Raw genomic sequence first — 19,470 nt, forward strand, 5'->3', positions numbered from 1 at the left:
GCTTTATTATAAGTCTGTAGTCATACACTAGTCTTATTTACTTTATGATTTGGTGTTTATATGGCTTAATTGACTCATATTAAATAATATGATTGAACTACGCATGCTTAAATAGTTTATTGAGCCATTGTGATAGATTGACTTACATGGTTAGCCATATCCATTTTCTAACCATATGAGCTTTTATCCGCATTCTTGTTATTATTGTCCGATACTTTTTTATTATATTATTTCATACACATATGCATGAGTGGAGAGTTGGTTTTTGTGAAAATTGAGGATTTGGGCATTACAGATACTTTGAGAAGATATTGATTATTGGTTATTGATCATTAATTATAAAATGATCAACGCTTGGATATGGATCTTTCCCTTTGGAGTTAGGTGATTACCCATGTTATAGTCACGACCCAAAATCTCAATCATGGGACCGTGATAGATCCTAACATTTGTTTCCTAGGCAAGCCAATATTAGAACAATAACTAACGTGATGTAACAATAAAAGAGACTTTAAAATAAAAGAGCGTAATAGCAAAAACGAATAATATGTGTACAACCAACACACTGTAAAACTATTCCTACAAACTGGTGCAATAAGTACATGAGCAACTAGAATACTACATATAAGGTCTGAAATAAAATACAAAACTGTCCGGCACAAAGTAAACAACAACAAAGATAGGAAGGGGACTTCAGAGTCTGTGAACGCCTAACACTAACTCGAGTCTACTGGAAGGAAGGGTCCGAGCAATCATCGCTGAACACCGCTGGGACCAACACCGGGATCTGCACGAGAAGTGTAAAATTATAGTATGAGTACAACCGACCCTATATACTCTGTAACTGCCGAGCCTGACCTCGACGAAGTAGTGAGGCTATGACAAGACACACACTATAAACCGATACGAGTAATAAGCAGAAAAGCAAAAACGAAATAGAGAAACAAATAACTACTTGCTAAACGGAATAAGAAATAAATAATAGAGGGCTCCAGCATATCATCCCAATCACAGTCTTACAACACAATACAATAGAGGAATCTAACAACCAAGAATAACCACAATACATCATCTTCGTTGCGACACGCAACTCGATCCCCCCTCCCCCCTATATATATATATATATATGGCGTGCAACCCTATCCATATATACATATAATTTTGTCGCGGTGGTGTAATCCGATCCACACATACATATAATATTGTTGCAAGCTTGCAACCCGATCAACATATAACATCCAACTATGACGAATCTCAAAATGTAACATAAAAAGGAACTAAAATGCATAAATCCTCTAAGATAATCCAATACAACATAGTAAAGTGAAATAGAAGCAAGTATAAATAAATAAGCAAGTGAAAGCAAGAGATAGGTAACATGTAAGAGCATATAACAAGTAAGGGTGGAGGATAAGTAAAGGCATGATTAAGTGGAAGCATGTAACAATTAAAGACATGTAAGAAGTGAATGCATATATTTAACAAGTAAGGACATTGTTGACGGCCAATTTTGACCCTCCCTTTTTAAATTAATTTATTCATACTTAATAATTTACAATAAATATTTTTAAAGTGTTCTCTAGTAATAAAAACCTATTTTTACAAATTAATTAAGTATTAGTTTTAAAATTAATCACGTAGTATTAATATTATGTAATTATGAATATATTTGCTATTTTAATATTATTAAGATAACTTTTTTATATACATTACATAGGTTCTATAGTTAATTTAATAAATTACTCTTTAATTTCTAGTTAATTAGACTACTATGTTGGTATTTCGAACTTAGTATTACCATTTAGAAAAATAAAGTATTTTTATAAATAAATAATTAAAATAATTAGTAGTTTATATAATAATTATAATTTTACCATATTTATTAAAAATTATTAAGTTTATTTAAATTAAATTCAAATGGGGATTAAAAAACAAAAGGGCTACAGTTGCAATTCTTAATTAAATGCAAAATGACCATCTTTTAAATTATTTTTGGCCTAAACGTGCAAGCCCAATCCAAAACATACCCAGTCCAAATACCCCATCTCCATTCCAATGTGTCTATCGAGGCCACTCTCTTAGAGCCAATGAGCTCGCGCCACGTCACCTCTCCATAACACTCACACAAGAAACACAGTGAATCCAAGCCGTTTGTTCCTTAAATCAACGGTTCACGTTTTATCTCCAATTTTCTTTTGATTTTAAACACCCATCCCAGAGATCTCATCCCTACCGTCCAAAATCTCCTAATCTAAGGGACACGAAAAATCCTCCCTAAATATCCTAATTGACCAAATTATCTAGGCCATTGATCTAATGATCCAACGACCCAGGTTCTATCTCTCAACATTAACCCACGAGACCAATCCCAATCCCCCCAAACCCTAATCATTCACTCAAAGACCTGTTCGTCTCTCTTTCCCTTTGCTCTCTCTTTTCTCTCATCTCCATCAGCCATCAATCTCTAAAACTTTGCACAGATTTGTGCAAGGTCACTCGAAATCACTCAGAATCATCTCTTCTATCTCTCTATCCGTGAATCCAACCGCTATTTCCTATCTCAACACTCAAAATTCAAAACCCAATTCTAGAACCCTAAGCTCAGAACATCGCTGGCCTAATTTCTCCTTCGTTCTTTCAAATCCAACTTATAGATTCATCTGCGGGTTTCAGTTTAATCAACTTATGTTACGAAGCCAGTTGATTTCAGTTTCTATTTTTGTTGATTAAATTCGAAACCCCTAATCTGAAACCCTAGACTCAAAGATGAACTTCAAATCTCCAGATTTCCTTTATGTTCTGTTAAATTAGAGCATGCAAAAGCACATTTCATAGCCTCATCATGATTAATTGAAGTGCAGAGGTCAAATTCAATGACCTCTGGACATTGGAGCTTTGACCGATGGGTTTTGCCTTCAACGGTCAACCTTCTTCACTTAGGTAAGTTTGTTCATAATTTTCCCCCTCTGTCTCTCAAATGTTTCACTCGATTTTGCTATCATCATCAATTTGTTGTCACTTTCCACTCATGATTTTGAATCCATTGAAACCCTAGAGCCTTAATGGCACTATAAATAAGGCCTTTAATGTTCTCACCTAACATCATCTACACATCATCCACAAAACCACCTAACATCATCTACACAACCACTTAACACTGAAAAGAATACACCAAGAACACTTAGCAAAAGCAAAAATCAGTATAGTAGTTGTAGAGTTTTTTCGACTAAGCTCTTACTCGAATTCTGACTTTGCTCCGAGGTATTCATTTGGTTGAAGTCTCTGAGTTCTATTTGGCATGCTTCCCTACGAAAGGTCAGTGCACCTTCACCCTCTTCTCTTCTAATTGTTTTACTTGAATGCTATGTACATGCTGTTGTTTTTTCTATTAACTGTATTAGCTTATAATATTTGTCATTAGCCTATAAAGTGTTATCCCAGTTCATATTAAAGTGTTATTGATCTGTGGTCATTCCTCATGTTTTCAGAATCTCTTAAATTGGTATTGACTAAACTGTTACATGACTTTAATGACTTGCATCTCTGAGCCTAAACAGTCTATATGATTAAGTTTCCTTTATGAGCTTTAATAACTTTCATATAGCTAATATGATTAAACTCCCTTAATGTGCTCTAATGACTCCCGTGCTTGTTCAAACTTTAGGGTTTCTGTCAATAGTTCTACTATGACGTTATTATGATCTTCATCTCTATACACTATTTTCCTGCATCATGTTGTCTTATGGTCGAGAACACTGTCTGATATTCCTCATTAGGACAAAACCTGAGAGTTCATACTTTACATCCTTCACCATTTAACTGAAGTTTGAGAAATACAAGTGTTTTAAATGCTCTCTTCCTTTATATATGTGGATGTTAATTCTAAGAACAACTCTCTGAGTCTTCTTTATTATGTTCATGTCTGATTGATTGGCTGTAGATATATGAGATAGTTTTACAAACCTGAACTCTTAGGAGTACCAATAATCCTTCTGTACATACTCTTTAAGATTAAGTTACCCCTTTTTCATAACAATAGGTCATGGTTTTTGTTTGTTACAGTTGAATAGTAATTGTTGTTAATCTGAACATATTTGTCTCATATTTAGATAAAAAATCTCAATCTGTATGTGTTAAATAGATATTCCAAATGTTCTTGTTATGTTGGAGTTACTATTTGAGAAGGTGATTTAAGTATGGGATGTGTGTTAATATGTTATGACTTGAAAACGCGATTCTAATGAAAGCTATCATATCGAATTGTGTAAGAAATCACATGTGCCTAAGACCTTTAATTGTTCAAATATGTACTTAGAGTCTTGAATAGAAATGTTTTTTGTTGATGATCCGTGATGATGTTTGAAAGTGAAACAGTAAGTATAGAATATGAAATACGGCCAACGTGCCAAAAATGATATTACACTTTCTACTATTAATGCCAATGAAACAGAGAGGCGAGAACAAGATGTTGAAATGAGTTGTGAATCCTTTTAATAGTAAATGCTTTGGGAGTATCGTTTAGTCACCGAGGAAGGGTAGGTCAAAATAACCTAACCTTGAAACTACACATGCCGGTGTAGGAGTGATTGAGGGGTAAATCCCCGTGTTAATGTGATGAGGTTGTTTCCCCTTATATGGGATGGGATTGATGTGTTGATATGTCTTCCCTTAAATGGGATGAGATTATTGCTAGCGAGGTGTGATATGATGTCAATCCACACGGCATTGTGGTGAGACGGCTTAGCCAATCGAGCTGAGATCGGACGTCATGCCGCGCACATAGTGGTATTATGAGTGGATGTCTCGGGGTGATACGACTTAACTGATCGGGCTGAGATCGGACTCCCTTTAAAAATACGGTGGTGTATCGGTTCTAAAGATATCCCAACTTAAAAAGATTGAAACTTACTTGAAATTATGTTTCCTCTAACTTGACACCTTGATGCGGTTTGAATCTCTTAATGATTTCATGTTTCCTTCTCCATTTAGCGTTAATTGTTATAATGAGAGGGTGTTTAGTTTTACATACTAGTACTATTCCATATGTACTAATGTCCCTTTTGCCAGGGGCGCTGCATCTTTAATGGATGCATGTGGTTCCATAGCAGGTGATATTGATCAGTGACAACAACACACCCTCTCATTAGCTGACTTGGTGAGCCCCACTTCATTCCGGGGTCCTGTATCTTTTGTCCTTTGTACATTGCATTTTGAGGTATAGCGGAGGCCTTGTTGCTGGTACTGTCTTAGCACTCTTTTGTTTCTGTTAGAGGCTCTGTAGACATAGTGTGAGTTGTATATTAATTTGGGAAGGTTGAACTAAAAATATTGTAATCATATCATCTGTTCCGCTTGAACTATGATTGTATAGTGTACTATTTTGGGAACTTGTTAATGATGTAACTTATGGAAATGAACCGGTGTTGTACACATGGCCCCTTACCGTCTAATTAATGAAATATATTTATCTCTTTATTCATGGGTGAGTTGGGTAGACGATATTGTGCAGGCTTTCTCGAACGGGGCAACTCTGTTGAGCGCCGGTCGCGCTCCCCAAGGTCGGGGCGTGACACTTACCTCCACCCGACGAGATTAAATCAATCAACAACAGCCTTTCCGATCAATCCAACACCAAACGACTCAAATCTAGTCAAACATGTGAGCCAATACAAGCTTTAGGAATTGATTCCATATTAAAAGGATTCAATCTTTAAACCATATAAAAAATTCAATAAAAAGTCAACCTTGGGCCTTTATAGATATAGTTCATCCAAAACCTCACTATTCCAAATATATGATTAGATTCTAAAACCAAGTCCAAATCGACTCCCAAATTCTCAATTTGCACTCTCTAAAATTATAAACAAAACCCTTAAATTTCTCTTTACAATTCCTTGATCTAAATATAATAATCCACGAGGAAATAGGATATATAATCAAATCAAGTAAAAATCACTTACCCTCAAATTAGTGATGAAAATTTCCCCAAAAATCGCCTCTCCCAAGCTCCAAAACCCAAAATAGTAGAAAATGAGCTAAACCCTCGAATATAATGTCATGGGCTGCTTTCCAGGCATGCCCCATGACCCCTTAGATGCACCCCATGTGGAATGACCCAACCAGTTATTTTTACTTTTAGAACCCTGTTTTCCTAAATAAAATGACATGTATGTGCTTTTATAAATTTATGACTTGCGGGGATGGTTGGTTCGGGATTTGAAAGTGTTCGGGTTAAAATCGAAACACTTGGTTCCTTAAGTTGGCCTTAAAATACTAAGTTTGACTCGGTCAATATTTTGAGAAAATGACCCCGGAATAGAATTTTGATGATTCCAACAGCTCTATATGGTGATTTTGGACTTAGGAGCGTGTTCGGAATTTTATTCGGAAGTCCGTAGTTAAATTAGGCTTGAAATGGCTAAAATAGGAATTTAAGTTTGAAAGTTTGACCGGGGAGTTGACTTTTTGATATCAGGGTCGTAATCCAGTTTCGAAAGTTTTCATAGCTCTGTTATGTCATTTATGACTTGCATTCAAAATTTGAGTTCAATCGGACTTGATTTGATATGTTCTTGCGTCGTTTGTAGAAATTGAAAGTTTCAAAGTTTATTAGGATTGAATCTATATGTGATTCATGTTTTTTAGTGTTGTTGGATGTTATTTGAAGGCTCGACTAAATTCGTATGATGTATTAGGACTTGTTGGTATAACTGGTTGAGGTTCCGAGGGTCTCGAGCGTGTTCCGGATGGTTAATGGATCATTTTTGGCCTTTGTGAGATAGCTGATATCTGCTGCTGCAATTTTTCTGATTTCCTCTTTCGCGTTCGCGGGAGGAGCCTCGCGTTCACGAAAAGTTTTTTGAGCTGGTGAATTTTTGATCTACGCGTTTGCGGAGGAGAGGACGCGAATGCGAAGGGTAGGGTAGTGTGTGCATCGCGAACGCGTGGGTGGTGTCGCGTTCGCGAAGGAGTGTGAGGCAGTTGGGAACCCCAGTCTTTTGTTCTACGCGTTCGCGAGGTAAGGGACGTGTTCGCGAAGGTCTAAGTTTCCAAAGCTTCACGTTCGCGAAGCGTAGGTCGCGTTTGCGAAGAGGATGGGCAGCACATTTTTGTGCTTCGCGAACGTGAGGCAAGGGTCACGTTCGCGAAGAAGAAACCACTGGACAGAATGTTTAAGTTCAGAAAATGGGACTTCATCCCATTTTCCATTTTTAACGATTTGGAGCTCGGATTGAGGCGAATTTTGGGAGATTTTCAGAGAAAACATCGGGGTAAGTGTTCGTAACTCAATCTTGGTTAGATTACCCGAATCCATCCCTGTTTTTATTATTTAATTGGTGATTTAAGTTTTAAAAAAATTGAAAAAACCCTCTTGGATAGATTTGAGGATTTGAGGGTCTAATTTTTATTGGAATTTAGTCATTTTGGTATGGTTAGACTCGTGGTTGAATGGGCGTTCATATTTCGTAACTTTCGCCGGATTTCGAGAGCCATTTTTGAGTTAATTTCGGATTTTTATTAAAAAATATAGTATTTTCTTATAGAATTAATTCTATAATTTTTGTTGACTGTATCAAATTAATTATGACTAGATACGAGTCGACCGGAATCGGAAAATCGAGGAAAAAGCATACTACTTGGTTAAATTGGAGCAAGTTGAGGTAAGTGACTTGTCTAACCTTGTGTGGGAAAATTTTTTCCTAGGATTGGTATTAATTGTAATGTGATGAAAGTCGTGTATACGAGGTGACGAGTGTGTACACGAACTAAATGTGAAGGATTATGTTTTTAAATTGTGAAGATCATTGTTGCACATTAATTAAATTATTAAATCTTGTTATATTCTCCATCATTGATTTGATTCGTATACTTTAAATTTGCTTGACCTTTTCCTGCTAATTGTTTTACCTGTTTAGTTGAAAGTTGGTTTCTTTTATTCTGTGCATTATTTGAAATTGATTTTCTTTAAATTAAATATTATTAATATGAAGGTTTGGGCATTTTTAAATTTGGTATTGAAGCAACGTATTAAAGATTTTGAAATATTATTTTGCTAAATTATTTATTTTCGAATATTTTTGTAAGATTTTTGTACTCATTTTGATGGAGACGTGAGCTCTTTATTGTGGAAAACTATTATTGATGATTTATGTTGGCATGATCCGTGAGCTCTTTATTGTGAAAAAATATTGTTGTTGATTTACTTTGGCAAATTGAAATATTTGGGCACTTGAGGTGCAAATTGTGATATGTTGTGATATTGATACGCATGCGGTGGTATAAGGTCTGGATATTGAAATGCAGTGAGATAAGGGTGGCTTGATACGCGTGGCTAGTAGGGGGAACTACTAGAAGTCATGCGGTGTGATAAGGATGGCTAAAACGCGGGATGCTATTTCGGGAAAAATATTTTCTTTAAAATAAATTGTGAAGGCTCCCGCGGTGAGATAAGGAAATGAGATATTGTGAATTTATTTATGATTTGGGACTACGATGCGGTACCTCGTAGTGCCCTTGTTGATATTGATTTATGGCCGTAGTTGCCTTTGATTTTTATTGTGATTTTCTTAAGTTGAAAGAAAATTTTGGTGGTTTCTACGAGATATTATTTGTCATTATTTTGTATAATTAAATGATGACTTGCTACTTGATTCATTTCTATTATCATTTATTTTATTATATTGTTAAATATTTTTTCATGTTATTATTATTTTCCAGTAAGGCTTGACCTGACCTCGTCAATATTCTACCGAGGTTAGGCTTGGCACTTACTGGGTACCGCTGTGGTATACTCATACTACGCTTCTGCACATCTTTTTGTGCAGATCCAGGTACATCTTATTAGACTAGGCATCAGTAAACTAGCTGTACGAGGAGACTTCGAGGTATACCTGCCAGCGTCCGCAGACTCCGGAGTCCCCTTCTATCTTACTATGTTGCTTCTTTATTTGTTTTAGACTCTGACATATAGAGACAGAGAATAAATTCTTAGAAGCTTGTGACTTATTTCTACCGGGTTTTGGGTGTTGAATTTGTTTGAATTATAGTTTATTTATTTCAGATATTTATTATTATTCCGCATTGATAGGCTTACCTAGTCTTAGAGACTAGGTACCATCACGACATCCTACGGAGGGAATTTGGGGTCGTGACACCGTGGCGTCCTGGCAAGCCTCCCAATGCCCAGCGCCATGGGCGGCCCTGTGGTCTCAACAGAGACAAGGGACAAGCGCGCATGTGCCTCTGTCGCCTTACTGATAGCCCTCGCCAGCGCCCATCGGCTGGCAGATGTCAACAATGTCGCGCGCACAGACAATGCCGCACGCAAAGACCATGATGATGCCAACAGTGTCGCGCGCAGAGATCCTGATGCCTCGCCAGTGCCCAACCGCAGGCAGATTACAACAGCATCGCGCGCACAAACCATGGTGCCAAGTGTCAGTGCCCAGCCGCAGGCAGACGCAAATAGTGTCACGTGCACCGACAACACTGCGCGCGCAGACCCTAATGCTAAAGATAAAGTTGCTGCCAATAGACTTGTTTCGACCTTGTAGTTTTACTTCATTTACTTTTAGTGTGCTTCTACAGCTTATATAGGTCAAGTCATGTAACTTTGGTTTATTTTTTTATTCATTATTAGGGGGGATCAAGCATTCAAACATTCAAACATTCAAGCAAGCAAATATTTCTCTGTACTGGTGTCTCTCCCCCTCGACAACGCGTAGCCTTTTGTAATAGCTTCCATTTAATAATGCAATCAACTTTCATTCTCAATTGCTCCCTTCAATTCTCTTCATTGCTCGTGACATTAGTTTTTAATGTACGACACTGACAATCCCGTCTAGCATATGGAGGGGACCTCAATTGGCGGACAACAACCGCACTGACATCAGTTGCTTAGCTTTACGTCTCCCTTCCAAGGAAACTCAGGAACGTACCATATAACAGTTTGTATCATAGCTTAGGCTCGACATCGGACGAGGGAACATATTACCATTACCACCATTTCTGACCATGGTGAATTATGGGGATTGCATCGCGACCCTTGAAGAGACGCTTGACGTATTACGGCCCATCGTGGATACGGTACCTAATCTAAGAACCAGCCTAGTGCAAAGGTTGGACGACCTGGACAACAGAATGCGGCAAGCCGAAGTTGACATAGCAAACATCAGTTGCGACTCTAAGGGAGACCGGCAAACGGCAACCGTAGAGGTAGCCGAAATTTAAGGCAAATTTGAGGACCTCCAACAGGAGCGCGCCGAGGATTTAGCCCTTAGGGAACTAGAGGCAGATAGGGTGACTTCCATGCAACAAACCATAGATAAACTTGACAGGCCAGCGCAGTGTTGTCAATGTTGCCCAACAAGGCCTGCTTAGAGGAGACGAAAATCGAATCAGGGGTGTTGTGAACCTCGCCCCTGTGCCATAAAATCTAAAATTTCTGGAGCCAAAGCCATACAGCGAAGCTCGGGATGCTAAAGAAGTAGAGAACTTTGTCTTTGACATCGAATAGTACTTCGATGTCATGGGGTAGTTAGAAGAAGCCAAAAAGGTAGCAATTGATGCCATGTATCTTCAGGGTGATGCTAAACTCTAGTGGCGGGTGAAATACGAAGCCATCAGGTCCGGTGAAAATACTCTCAAGACATGGGCAGAACTGAAGGCAGCCATATGCCTGCAGTTCTTCCCCGAAAATGTGGAATACAATGCACGGAGAAAGCTGCAGGAACTCCGCCAGACCAGGTCAGTACGGGATTACGTGCGGGAATTCTTCGCGCTTATGCTAAACATACGGGATATGGGGGACAAAGACAAACTCTTCATATTCATAGAATGTTTGAAACCTCATGCTCGTATGGAGCTGCAAAGACAAAGGGTAGATACCCTGCCCAAGGCGATTCAAGCTGCAGAATGCCTTGGGGATTGTCAGATGGAAACTCAGAAGGATAGGCCTCAACCGCCTATCCAAGGGGGATACAATGGGAGCCAACCTAGCAATGGTGGCCCTAGCAGAAATGGAGGAGATCAAAGTGCAACAAAATCTAAGACTTCTTCCTCAAGCAGCAACAGTGCTGCATTCGTCAACAACAATCAGGGGAGAAAACCCCCTTCAGAATGTCGTCATTGTGGTGGGCAACATTGGAATAATGAATACCCACATGCACAGATCAACGTTCATCAGACTGTTGATGATGGGTCAGATGATGACCTAGACGACACAGAGCAAGTAGGTGCCTTCAATGCAATTGTTGACTCCATCCCTAATACCCCAGCGGGAACCAGTGTTGGTAACCCTAAGAAGGACGCATGCCCAATCGCCAAGAAAGGGAAAAAGAAGGGGGATGAGAGGCCTCCTACCACATAAGAGAGTACCTTAATGTTCGTCGAAATAAAAGTAAACGGCAGACCAATTCGGGCAATGATAGACACGGGTGCTACCCCCAACTACTTGGCCTCGACTCAAGTGGAGAGCCTCAATCTAGTTGTGCAAAAGAGTAGGGGTCGTGTCAAGGCTATCAACTCACCACCCCAGCCAGTGAGTGGAATAGCCAAACAAGTGCCAATGAAGTTTGGCCCATACAAAGAAAGATTCAACCTATGCGTAGCATTCATAAATGACTTCGAACTGATATTGGGATTGGAATTCCTGAGGTAAACCAACACCATACCGATACCTTATGTCGACATGCTCCTGATGATGGGAGAAAACGGGGACAAACCCCGCATTATACCATGTATACCCATAAAGATGGCCGCTGAAAACATCTCAGCCAGGCAGTCGAAGAAGGGAGTCAAAAGACATGAACCTATGGTTTCGGCTACCCTCAGTAACAAGAATCAAAAATCATATAATCGGCCTCAAATGAATGATGACACCCCTCGGTGTGTGCAGACTTGTCAAGCAGTCCACAAGGACAAGTCGGACAGCTCGGCACAAGCGGGACTCTTGGATCCACTACCTGTCCCAAAGAGACCTTGGGAAAGCATTTCCCTGAATTTCATCACAGGATTTCCCAAGGTCGGAAATCTTGCAACTATCTTGTTTGTAGTAGACCAGACTTCCAAGTATGCCACCTTCATAGCAGCCCCACAGAACATATTAGCAGAAAATACAACTTGACTCTTCTTCTCTCATATTGTCAAATATTGGGGCCTGCCAAAGATAATGCTAGTGACCGCGACTTACGCTTCACTAGCAACTTTTGGACCCATCTCTTTAGGTGCCTCGGGACAAAATTGAGTCACAACTCAAGCTTTCATCAACAACAATCAAATGGCTAGACAGAACAGTTCAATGACATGCTGGAGGAATATCTCCGCCACTTTACAACCGGATCACAGAAGAATTGGGTGAAGCTTTTGGATGTTGCTTAACTATGTTTCAATTCACAAAAGAGATCTAGTACAAACAAAACCACTTTTGAAATTGTTACCAGATAGCAACCGCTACTCCCACAAACTGTGAATGCACCAAACATGCCAAAATCGCCTCGAGCTGCCAGCTTTTCAAAGGAATGGGAGCGAAATTTGGAGATAGTGCAGAGCTATCTTCTCAAAGCCCAAGAGAGGGCAAAGAGGTATGCCGACCAAAACCTTCACTTTGTCCAATATCAAGCAGGAGACAAAGTGATGGTAAGAATCCCAAAGAGGTACTTGTTTGCAGAGAGAACCAATGACCCTCGCCTATTGCAATAACACATCGGACCATTGTCCATTAAAAGACGCATTGGAAAAGCCACATACCGGGTGAATACCCCAGCATGGTGAATCATCCACCCAGTCATCCATGTCAACCACCTCAAATCATTTCAGAAAGACATGGAGCATCATTCACAAAGCCACCTCACAAGACCGAGGGGAACAAACCTCCAAGCCTACAAGAGCCTGATCAATTATCACCTTGCAGGTAAGGCTCCAAGTACATTGCCAACTTAGGTGGGGGAGAATGTGATGGGCTGCTTTCCAGCCATGCCCCATGACCCCTTGGACGCTCCCCATGGCATCCTGGCAAGCCTCCCAACACCCAGTTCTACGGTCAGCCCCGTGGTCTCGGCAGCGCCAAGTGACAAGCGCGCATGTGCCTCTGTCGCCCCACCGATAGCCCTCGCCAGCGCCCATCGGCTAGCAAATGCCAACAGTGCCGCGCGCACAGATCCTAATGCCTCGCCAACGCCCAACCGTATGCAGATTCCAACAGCGTCGCGCACATAAACAATGTCGTGTGCGCAAACCTTGATGCCAAGTGCCAGTGCCAGCCGCAGGCAGATGCACCCAGCCACAGACAGATGCCAACTGCGCCGCGCGCGCAGACCCTGATGCTAAAGATAAAGTTGCCGCCAACGGACTTGTTTCTACCTTGTAGAAGACTAAGTCCTTTTTATTGTAAATATAGAGTAATTTTATTGCATTTACTTTCAGTGTTCTTCTAAAGCTTATATAGGTCAAGTCATCTAACTTTGGTTTATTTTTGTTTAAGCATTATTAGGGGAGATCAAGCATTCAAACATTCAAGCAAGCAAATATTTCTCTGTACTGGCGTCTCTCCCCCTCAACACTGCGTAGCATTTTGTAATAGCTTTCATTCATTAATGCAATCAGCTTTCATTCTCAATTGCTCATGATATTGGTTTTTCTCGTACGACACTGACAATCTCATCTAGCGTACGGAGGGGACCTCAATTGGCGGACATCAACCACACTGATATCGGTTGCTTAGCTTTACGTCGCCCTTCCAAAGAATCTCAGGAAGGCGCCGCGTAACAATAATAATGATGCCAGTAACTTCACATCTGCACTCAAAACCATCGCGTCCGTAATACCACTTCTATAAGCCCATACTCGCATTTGCGAGCTTCACTTCACTCACTAACCTTCGCTTCTGTGATGAACAGTCTGCTTTTGCAGCGCCGCTGATGCGCCCAAATGCTCACAGGAGTGAATGCGCTTCTGCGCAACTTTGTCCGCACATGCAGACTCCCAAGCCCAGGACAAACTCCGCTTTTGTGCCCTCAACTCTGCTTCTATGCCTGCGCAGATGCGCTACATGAGTCGCTTATACAACCTCGCACCTGTGCAATATGCACAACAGGTGCAATACACAATAACCAACTGACCCATATAATCACCAAAATGGTCTGGAATCAATCCGAAACACCCCCTAACCCCCATCCAATGAAACCAACAAGTCCAAATACCTTACTCAAACTTATTCCAAGGCTTCAACCATAAAAAACAATGACAAAATCAAGAATCAAAGATCAAAATCCTTATCAAAACTTTTAAATATTCCAACTTCACCGAACGCATCCGAATATCACTTAGACATTCCGGAACACGACCAAACTTTACACACAAGTCCCAATCAACCAAATTAACCTATCCAAAGTCCCAAAACATTAATCAGGATATGATAATACCAAAGTCAACTTCCGGTCAAACCTATAACTCTCCAATCCTTCAAATTGCCAACTTTGGCAAATAGAGTCAAAACCTTCTAGTAACCTCCAAATTCGAACATACGCCCAAGTCCAAAACTACCATATGAACCTATTGCAATCATAAAATTTCGATTCCGAGGTTGTCTACTCAAAAGTCAAATCTTGATAAACTTTTCCAACTTAAAGCTTCCAAATTGAGAATCACTCTTTTAAATCAATCTCGAACCTCTCGAAAGTCAAAACCAACCACACACGCGAGTCATAATGCATTATATGAAGCTACTCAAGGCCTTAAACCCCTGAACAAAATGCTAGAGCTCAAAAAGATCGATCGGGTCAGTATACCAATACCCTAAGTAATTTTGAAGTTCTTAATAACATATGCTAAACCTTCACACAACATATACTTGTATTTGTTTACTTGGTTCATTCTAATTATAACATGCACCAAGTTATAAGAAAATCAGTAAGTGTTTTCAAGATTAAAACTACAAAATGCATATAAAAATGAATAAGAAATATGTATTACCTCTTTATCTACAAAGATTATGTCTGAACAAATCAACTCTTTATTTCTCTTGAGATTAGTAGAATTTCACATCCTACAAAAAGAACATTGAAAAAAAAAAAGAACACGCCGAATTTTATAAAAAATTTAGTATAGGAAAATAGCATATTAGTTTAAGAAAAAATGTCAAAAATTACTTAAAGACAATGAAAAACATCATGTATTTGCAAGGATGGCATGACATGCTTATTACCATCATTCAAAGAGGATAGTCAATACCATGCCTTGCGTTATGTTTGAACTTTTAGTTCTCAATTCTAAAAGTTTTTATAGGTGGATGATTATCCTTGATCATTAAAAAGTTTTTTCAATTAAAGTGACAAGTTTTTGATAGGGATTATTTTATTTACAGAGTCGCCACTTGGAATTGAGTTTTTGGGTGTTCCAAGTCACCTTTTATTTGAATCCCTATTCAAATAAAGATTTGACTCTTTTATTATTGGTTTGCAAAAACAAAGTTCAGGTAAGGAATTCTGTTGACCGGGGAGAAGGTGTAAGGTATTTTCCGAGTCCCGTAGTTCTAGCACGGTCGCTTTATTGACTACAACTTAGCTTGAATTAATTTTGGACGAACTGTGATTTATTGGCTTTCAAATTTTATCTATCCGCTTTTATTGCTTGATTATTCGTAATTATGGAATTATCTTGAAATAAAATGATACATATGTGTATTCATTTTGTTTGGTATGTCAAAGTCATGCCACGCATACATGTACACAATTAATAACATTTATTATTTATTAGATTATTTTATCAAAATCACGCGAACACGTAACTTGATTTATTTTTGGGACCATAATTATGTCACGCGAACTTATACATAATCACAATGGTAGATTTGTTACGAGCGTGTCTAAAGGCATAGTAGTGATTTTTGTAGTAATTCGGCGTTCTTGGTTATTGAGGAAACATGCCAGCGTTCAACTAAAGCCTAAGGAGCAATACAACTTATTTCAAACCCAAACCTACTCCTATCCCAAGCTTACATTAGATTTTCTAATACCAGTGGCCTATTCGTTCGGCCCAAATCCTTTACCAACTAATCTACTCATCTTCTATGTTGTTTTTCTTTTTTCTTTTTGGTTTAGATCTAATAAATAAACAATATTACTATTACTACACATAACATAAGATTCATAAAACTAAACAATATAAAACTATTGAACAGATTCATGATTTTAAACACACTTGCCACTACATAAAAAAACAAGAATATCACCTAAATTAAAATCATAATGCAAATAAAATTTCAGTAAGTATCATTGAACTAGGAAGCAGAAATGTTAAAAGAGAAAAACAAATAACCTTGTATTAGATGAAGACTCCAATTTGACGTACATTAAGCAAGAATTTGTCCAAAAGCAAAAGAAAGAAAACAGTATATGGACCGAAAAATTTCTCCGAAAATCCTCAATGAACTCAAACAGGAAACCTCGCCAATGACGGAAATCTTGAACGCCCAGAAAATGCCACTGTTTTAGGTGAAAAGAGGCTGTTTTAATGGCTGATTTTTGGTCCCTCTTGTGGTTGTTCGGCAGCAACGATGCAACTATTTTTTGGTGGTTTTAGGTTATTTTAATGGAGTTTTACATGATTTTAGGATTGTTTTTCAGATCTCCTTTTGGCTGGCATCTTGGTAGTATTTATTGGAAGAGATGAGGTGAGGAAGATGAGTGTATGATTAGGAAGAAAAGAGGAAAATATCTCCCCTTTTTTCGTGTGTCCCCCTTTTTCCTTCTCCCTATCCTATGTGAGATGAGTCTCTTTATTTATTATGTGAGTGGAGAGTATGTGAATTGGAAAGAAAAACAAAAAGAGTGTGTGTGCTGATGTGGGCATGTGAGTGACGTGAGTGGAGGGAATCTTGTGGGTAAGACAAAGTTTGTTACTAAATTCATATCCAAAAAATGATTTATTCTTTTTTTTGCTTTGTTTTTTCTTTTAACAATGGATAATGAATAAAAGGTAAAATTAATATTCCTACTAAATCAAAATAACAAGGTAAAAGTACTACATACTTAATGTATTTGTTGAAAGTCTCTAAACTTAAAAATTGCACTAAACTAAAGAAAAACTACATCTTTTTTTTTTTTTTTGAAATTTATTCTTTCTTTGTAAATGAAGATAAAACTTATACTAAAAATGTGACTCTTTTTATCATTTTTAATTTTCTTAAGTAAAACCTATAAAAGGTAAATTAAGAGCTAATATATGTAAATTGAACTTAAAAAATATTTACATATTAAAAAGTGGTGAGAAATTGAGATATGGTCAAATATTAAGTGCTCACAGCATGTCCCTCTTTGCTTGGAAACATGAAGTACTTTCAGGCAAAGAAAGATGAGCGATATGACTAATTTTTGGCCATACCATTATTCAAAAGGAAAGAGATATGAGAAAAGAGTGCAACCGAAACCTGGTTTTGGACGGCCTACATATCCCGGGTTATAAGGGAATCAGGTCGCGTGTAGTTCAAGGAAAAGGATGGAATGCTGAGTTGGAGAGTCGAGTAAGGTTCTATCGAGGCTCCGGCATGTTGTCGTGTCATTACATCAAAATCAAAAGAGACTAAACAAGCCTATCAACAATGAGTTACAAGATTCATATCTATAAGTCTTCTATAACTTGATCTTGAGTCTTGACTGGTTCTTCACGCAAACTCTGATTTGAACCTTGATGCTCGCTAGCTGCAGGTGCCAGTTCATTCTTCTACGGCCTCTTCTGATGAAGAGGAAAAATGCAATGCTCATGACTTCAGTCATGTCTTGAGTAGTTCACATATTTTCATCTGCTTCTGCAATCTGGATTCACTTATTTTTGTTTTCTTTCCTTTATTTTGGATTGAAACTTCTTCTATTGGTCATCTCGAACCCGTGACTTGAGGTAAAACCTGCTCAGACACCAAAACAAACAAACAAACGAAATTTTTCTGCCCCAGTTTTTACTAGAAAAATTTCGTGAGTTATTTATAACAAAACTCTATACTACTTCATTATTGAAAGCAATAAAAAGTCAGGATTGGTGTACCCTAGGAAAACATGATTCTTTAGGAAAGGTGTGCCCTGATTGTCTAAATGGTGCCTCAACTAAGGATTGATATACCTTATGTTGGGAAAATGCGATGGGGAATAATGTACCATGATACTGGTAAGGAGACTAATGAGTTGAGACCCTATATCTAAAAATAAAATCAACTAAGGAGTGGAGACCCTATGTCAGAAAACACAACTAGGGATTGGTGTACCCTGATACTGGTGAGGAAAAGTAACCAAGGGTTGGTACCCTGTATTACGGAAAAAGAATGTAATCAGGGATTGGTACCTTATATTACTGAAATAAAAAGTAACCAGGGGTTGGCGCCCTATATTATTGAAGAAAAAATGTAACCAGGGGTTGGTGCCCTGTACTACTGAAAGGAAAAATGTAACCAGGGGTTGGTACCCTGTATTACTGAAAGAAAATTTAACCAGGAGTTAGTACCCTATATTACTGAAAAGGAAGTGTAACCAGGGGTTGGTACCCTGTATTATTGATGAAGTGCTGAGTCTCTGTAGGTGAAAAAGGTTATACCTGAATTAAGCAACGTAAAACAGCCTGAGCGAAGAGTACTTCTACCAGAAAAGATGAGCTGGATCCCCCTAGGCGAAATGGTTCTACCTGAGTTAAGCTACGTAAAACACCCTGAGCGAAGAGTACTTCTACCCGGAACTATGAGCTGGATCCCCCTAGGTAAAATGGTTCTACCTGAGTTAAGCTGCGTAAAACAGCCTGAGCGAAGAGTACTTCTACCTGGAAATATGAGCTAGATCCCCCTAGGCGAAAAGGTTCTACCTTGGTTAAGCAACGTAAAACAAGCATGAGCGAAGAGTACTTTTACTCGAAAATATGAGCTGGATCCCCTTAGACGAAAAGGTTCTACCTAGGTTAAGCTACATAAAACAGCCTGAGCGAAGAGTACTTCTACCCGAAAATAATGATCTGGATCCCCCTAGGCGAAAAGGTTCTACCTGAGTTAAGCTATGTAAAACAAGCATGAGTGAAGAGTACTTCTACCCGAAAATATGAGTTGGATCCCCCCTAGGCGAAAAGGTTCTACTTGGGTTAAGCTATGTAAAACAACCTGAGCGAAGAGTAATTCTACCCGGAAAAAATGAGCTGGATCCCCTTAGGTGAAAAGGTTCTACCTGAGTTAAGCTATGTAAAACAGCCTGAGCGAAGAGTACTTCTACTCGGAACTATGAGCTGGATCCCCCTAGGCGAAAAGGTTCTACCTGGGTTAACTATGTAAAACATCCTGAACGAAGAGTACTTCTACCCGGAACTATGAGCTAGATCCCTGTCACGACCCAAAACTAACCCCTGTCGAGATGGCGCCTATCGTGGAACTAGGCAAGCCGACTCATTTCCAAAACAAAATGATATTTTCATTTCAAAGATAATTTCAAGGTTATTTAACATAAA

The 19,470-nt window shown here is 38.8% G+C and overlaps 1 long non-coding RNA gene across 1 annotated transcript; it reads right to left on the reverse strand.

Moving 5' to 3' along the window:
* Nucleotides 1-512: 512 nt before the first annotated feature.
* LOC107775828 (uncharacterized) lies at nt 513-16,794 on the reverse strand. Its single transcript, XR_001645822.2, has 3 exons — nt 16,315-16,794; nt 14,971-15,043; nt 513-787 (listed from the first exon to the last, which is right to left on the reverse strand). It is a non-coding gene; the product is annotated as an uncharacterized LOC107775828 (long non-coding RNA).
* Between the last annotated feature and the right edge of the window lie 2,676 nt (nt 16,795-19,470).

Source organism: Nicotiana tabacum, chromosome 15 (assembly GCF_000715075.1).
Source record: "Nicotiana tabacum cultivar K326 chromosome 15, ASM71507v2, whole genome shotgun sequence".
Taxonomy (NCBI): Eukaryota; Viridiplantae; Streptophyta; class Magnoliopsida; order Solanales; family Solanaceae; genus Nicotiana; species Nicotiana tabacum.